Raw genomic sequence first — 6,225 nt, 5'->3', positions numbered from 1 at the left:
TTCCTTGGAATTCTAGTCAGTCAACAACCAATTGGAGGGGAAATATATTTGTAAATATCCGGGAATGAGAACACATGAATGCAACCTAATTATAACAATAAAAAGAAAACTCTAAAAAAATATATATTTTGGTGCTAAGACCAACTTTGGAAAGTCACTTTGATTCTTTTACTCTGTATTTAAGATGCAATTATCTTCTGTGCAGAAAGTAAATTTTGAGGCATTTCTTCGTAATTACAAATAATTTATAAGTAGAAATTACATGATGAAAACATCAATCATAATATTCTGTCACAAGGTGTCTTCATTTGGCAATCAAAGTGGCAGTGTAGATGCAAATATTCTGAGGTCAAAGCTTCTTGTCTTTTACTCATACATATATCTATTTCTCTGCTCATAAGATCATGAGCAGAAACTTTATTCAGGCCTCGAGCCCTGAAAATGTGAACACAACTCACATTCTTCTTCTTTATCATCACTCATATGATCAGTATGAGTGACATTCTTTTTTTTTTAACAACTCTCCAAGAAATTTATTTTAGCATATGCCATATATTGATATAATTGATATAATAATTTTATATGAAGAGAACAATTGCAGAAGTAACTAAGGTGGTGCCCTTACAAGGAAATAAAGGAAAGGCAATAAAGAAATTCTTCCATATAAAGACTTTTGATCTGCATCATTTTTTCAAAATATAAAATCTTAATATTAGAAGCAAAGAGAAAAAGAGCAAAAAAACAATAAAACAGAAGACCAAGGATAAGGAATTGCTCTATGCAGATGTTTGGCATATGTAGTATATATGTATGGACTGAATTATAATAAAAATACTTATGAAGTATAGGCAATTTTCATATAGAGTTAGAAACAGCAATTTCCAGTCAAGCATGACTGGACTGATATTTTCTCAGTCTTCAATTACATGACGAATTACAACTGTATAGCAGTCACTTCTGGTCAGCAGTATCATGATAAATGCTTGATAAGATATAATTTTTCTCCTTGTTCACTTGTAAAAATTGGTGTCTTTTTGTAATGTTCTACAACTTCTTCCATGGTGCTGAATTTACGCTGCCCAATGCAGTAGACAATCTCTTTTAGTTGGACTTTAAAATGCTTGTTTTTCCCCCGTGCTTTTAGTGATACTGAAAAATCATTTGGCGAAGATTCACTATCACGAATGAGGAAGTCAACTTCATGCCCTCTTTCATTTAATGCCATTTCTGCTTGGTGCCTGGTGACTTTCCCATAATACCATGGATTGCCAGCAAACTTTCCAGTGAGTGAAAGCCTAATGTAATCACACTGTGGAAGTGATGGTTCCAAACCTGAGGTTAATTGATTATTCTGCATAATGGTAACATAGTTTTTCAGCACCAGACCAACCATTCCATTGACCTTCCTGCATTTCCACCACTCAGGGTCATTTTCAGGTTTTTCAATAACATCCATTACTTTGCCTTTCTCAAAATTAAGTTTTTCATCATTGGACGAGCTGAATGGGTAAAGAGCCTGTACCACATGTAACACTTGCCCAGTATTTAGGTTACTGACTGCTGCTAATTTCTCTGACAAAGAACCCACATGGTCACCCAAAGGACTGTCGCCTTCCTCAGTCACATAGTTTGAAGGGAACCATCCAACATGTCCATTGTAGCTACCCTGCCACCACCCATCACTGCATTTCTCCATGACAATCACCTTTGTCCCTTTTATCAATGACGATTCATCCTCTCTCTCTGCCATGTAGTTAAATTTTACATAAGCAGGCATGTTGAGGTCATACAGATGTTCCCCTGGGTCAACAAAGCTATCATCAGCAGGAGATGCAGAATCTGGCACACTAGGTTTTCTTTTCACTTTTCCAATGCCTAACGTATCCTTTAGGTTTTTTACAATCGATGCTTTCTGAGCACTGTTTTTCCTTTCCACGTAGTTAGAAGGCACAAAACCCGTTTTATCCATGGAATTTTGAACTCACCACCAGGACTTAGAATCATCCAGAAGCCACAATCTCTCATTCTTCTTCTTTTTTTTTTTTTTTTTGGCTGTGTTGGGTCTTCATTTCTGTGCGAGGGCCTTCTCCAGTTGCGGCAAGCGGGGGCCACTCTTCATCGCGGTGCGCGGGCCTCTCACTATCGCGGCCTCTCTTGTTGCGGAGCACAGGCTCCAGACGCGCAGGCTCAGCAGTTGTGGCTCACGGGCCTAGTTGCTCCGCCGCATGTGGGATCTTCCCGGTCCAGGGCTCGAACTCGTGTCCCCTGCATTGGCAGGCAGACTCTCAACCACTGCGCTACCAGGGAAGCCCCGGGAAGCCCCTCTCATTCTTCTTGATGTCCAGCTCTTGTTCTTGTTGGGCCACATAATCAACTTTGGCTACTACCACGACTTCTTCTGCCATTTTTCAGCAGCTTCTCTACTGTTCAAATCCAGACTTACTGCTCTTTCATCTGATAATCAGTTAGCATTAAGGGAATTCTCTTTATCACCTTAGGAATCCCCTTTGTCCCTCTAGAATTTGATTTCCTGTTTCCTATATTCTGCCTGACATTCTTGAAATAAATCTCCTCAAACTGCTTTTCTTTCTAGTCCAGACCCCATATATGGGCACAGTGTTTGAGCTGGGACTTCTTGGGCACGTGCCAAGATTACAGTATTTTATCTGCATTTCAATTACTTTCTTTTAAACATTTTTTTCTGTGTCACTATTTTTTTTTAATTTATGGCAGTATGAAATGAAAATCATTTTCATTATTTAAAGATGCCCATATACTATATTCACTGTAAAAATCCAACAATGACCCTAAAGCTCCAATTCCTTCTTTATCTTATAGAAAATATTTTTCTTCTCCCTCCCCATGACAATGCACGTGCTGTTCTCTTCTTCAACTCTGCCCTTCTCTAATTTGTTTAAAATACCATTTTGTCAGGGGGTACATGAAGTATGGTTCTATTCAATACATCTCTCCATGTTCCTTAAGTCCTAGAGTCCTTCTCACAAAATAAAACATTTAATTGTTTCTGAAAATATGGTTATGGAAAAAAAAATTAAATACAGAAATATAGTAGTACAATACCAAATGACTCCCACCAATCATTCATTCATTTTAATGAATTACCAAGTCAAGGTCAATTGTATTTCAAACATAGCCTCACATGCTTCCTTCACTGTTGCATCATTTTGAGATGCCCTGCTTTTTGGGTCCATAAATATTTCAGTATATAGCTGGTAGATACAAAGATTCTTTCTTTAAAATAGGTATTGGGTGTGTGATTTTTAAATTATTATTTATTTCCTGGAATTTAAGCTCCATTATTTAAAATGTCCTGTCAGGTTGGATTTAGCGCTATGTAAGTAACTGCTAATAACTGAATTGAAGATTCTGATTTCTAGCTTGACTCAATGAAACTCATCCTCCAAATCATTTCTCCATTCACTAAATCACAAAAAAGTCAGCACAACTATTAGTTTATTAACACATTACTGAAGTATTAGTAAGAATCACTGGAGATCCATGAAAACTTGTGTAACTTACCTAATTAAATGAGAGTTATATTGGGAGTCACATCACGTATAATTTAAAGATGAAGGTTAGGGATCTTAAGATCCTAATTATGAGAATATGAGATAAAAATCCATAACAGTCTCAGGTTTGAAGGAAGCACCCCCCCCAAAAAAAAGCCTGCAATAAAATCCCTCTCAAGACTTAAATGAGGAACAAATACTACTCAACCTGAGTTGGCAAAATTATAGAAAAATTGATTGAAGCCTCAAATATTTTTTAACTTATGAAAAAAACAGGGTAAGAACTGAAAAGTTACATATTAAAATGTTAAAATAATAAGGAAAGTCTGAACATAGAAAAAGAATACCCTGGCTCTCTATTTCTTTTATAAAAATTGAAGCTGCTGGGACTTCCTTGGTGGCACAGTAGTTAAGAATCCGCCTGCCAAGTCAGGGGACACGGGTTCGAGCCCTGGTCAGGGAAGATCCCACATGCTGCGGAGCAACGAAGCCTGTGTGCCACAACTACTGAGCCTGCGCTCTAGAGCCCGGGAGCCACAACTACTGAGCCCATGTGCCACAACTACTGAAGCCCGCGCGCCTAGAGCCCGTGCTCCGCAACAAGAGAAGCCACCACAATGAGAAACCTGCACGCAGCAACCAAGAGTAGCCCCACTTGCTGCAACTAGAGAAAGCCCGCGCGCAGCAACGAAGACCCAACGTAGCCAAAAATAAATAAATAAATATATATTAAAAAAAATAATAAAACCACAAGCCATCCTTAAAAAAAAAAAAAGATTGAAGCTGCTGGAGTGGGCAGTGTGTATGTGTTTGGCAGCAGGGGATGGGGAGGGGGAAAAGATTCAAACAACATGTATCCCTGTCATTGTTTTCTAAGGAGGTACCTGGTACAGGGCCCATTGAACAAAGACCGAGCAAAAAGGTACAGACAGCTCTTCCTTACAAGCTCATAAACTAACAGTTTCTAAAGAGTAAATTGGTTTCAAAATATTCTTTCCCTGATATACTGAGGGTAAAGGAGTTATTATATTAAACTAATAACTTTACAAAGGAAGTGTTATTATATTCATAAGAATTAGTTTATGCCTAAATATTTTGTTTTTATAGGATGTCAAATCAAAAAGAGAACAATATCTGAGCAAGTTATCACATGAGATGTAGAAGTTGCAGGCTAAAAGTTGATAAGATCAGTTCTAAGGAAGTAAATAATTATATGGAAAAAATAAGTTTCAACCAAATATGTTAATCAAATATGCAAAACTTATGAATAAAAAGTGCATTTAGGTAGGCAAAAATAATGAAACAAGGTTCTGAATGTTGACAAATTTTATTGGAAAATACTTCCAGAAATATCGCAGGAGGGATAAAGGAGGAAGCTTCATGTCAGTAACATAGCAGGAGTGAAGATAGGCAGCCTGGGTGATAGATTCTGGATGGGGGAAACAGATCATTGTAGACGTAGAATGCTTTCAGTAAAATCCAGATGACCAGTGTCTTCCATAGAAAGAGGGATGGAAGTAGACACCGCCATAGCCACCATAGCCTCCACGACCATAGCTGGAACCATAGCCATAACCCAGGCCACCAAAACCACCAAGGCCATAGCCAAGGCCACCATACTAGTTGCCGTAGTAGTAGCTCATTGTGACAGGGCTTGAGGATTAGGTTGGATGTTGAAGATGACTTTCTTGAGAATGAATATCACCTGCTGCCCCCAGACTTTTGTACTCCCTCCATGTGGGTGTGGTCAACCACAACACACAAGTGTCATTCTCTTTGAAAATCCATCTTTGGTGAAAAACAGTACTATTAAGTCATAACTTTCTTATGAAGGGGAGTTTCAAAGATGCATGAAATGTTTTATTTTTCCTTTGAAAACATTTCAATTTTTATTTTCCTTTTGTCATAACTTAAATTACATATATTCCTACAGTTAAAATATCAGCCTCCTTCATAATGGATAGATCATTTCTGGTATTTCCTGAGATCTTTGTCATTACCAGACATTATCTTCTTCATGTTTTGTTACACTCAATTTTTGTCTATTTTAAATATCATATTTTCTATCGCTTTTTCTCTTTGGCTTTCAATAAATCAGGGTACCAAGTATTAAGTAACCATGAATGATTGAAACTAACCCAAAAATCGAAGACAAATTATTCAGAATAAAAACTACATTTCAGTGACTCTAATTTGTAAAGACAGACTCCATAGAAGGATATTCAAGTCACAATAGAGATAATACTTTTGTATTAGTTTCCTAGGACTGCTATAAAAATTAACCACTCATTGGTAATTTTTTTCTCAAAACAGGAGAAATTTAAGTTCTCATAGTTCTAAAAGCTAGAAGTCTAAAATCAAGATATTTACAGGGCCATATTCCCTATGAAGGCTCTGAGGAAAATTTATTCTTTGCTTCTTCCTAGCTTCTGGTGGTCCCTGGTAATTCTTAGCATCTCTTGTCTTGCTGCTACATCATTCCAATCTCTGCCTCAATCATCACAGGGCCTTTATCCCGTCTTGTGTGTGTGTGTGCATGTGTGTGTGTGTATCTAAATCTCTGTCTTCTTATAAGAACACCAGAAATTAGATCTGAAACCCATCCTAATCCAGTATAAACTCATCTTAACCTGATTACATCTGTGAAGACCCTCTTTCCAAATAAGCTCATATTCACAGGTTAGAACTTTATGAT

General features: G+C 37.4%; 1 pseudogene across 1 annotated transcript; it reads right to left on the bottom strand.

Moving 5' to 3' along the window:
- Positions 1–502: 502 nt before the first annotated feature.
- LOC309628685 (SH2/SH3 adapter protein NCK1 pseudogene) lies at positions 503–2,273 on the bottom strand (annotated as a pseudogene). The gene has a single exon. The product of its transcript is annotated as an SH2/SH3 adapter protein NCK1 pseudogene (transcript).
- Between the last annotated feature and the right edge of the window lie 3,952 nt (positions 2,274–6,225).

Source organism: Balaenoptera borealis (assembly GCF_965194805.1).
Source record: "Balaenoptera borealis genome assembly, chromosome: 5".
Classification (NCBI taxonomy): Eukaryota; Metazoa; Chordata; class Mammalia; order Artiodactyla; family Balaenopteridae; genus Balaenoptera; species Balaenoptera borealis.
The sequence above is the reverse complement of the archived record's forward strand: the minus strand, read 5'-3'. Positions and strand labels throughout refer to the sequence as shown.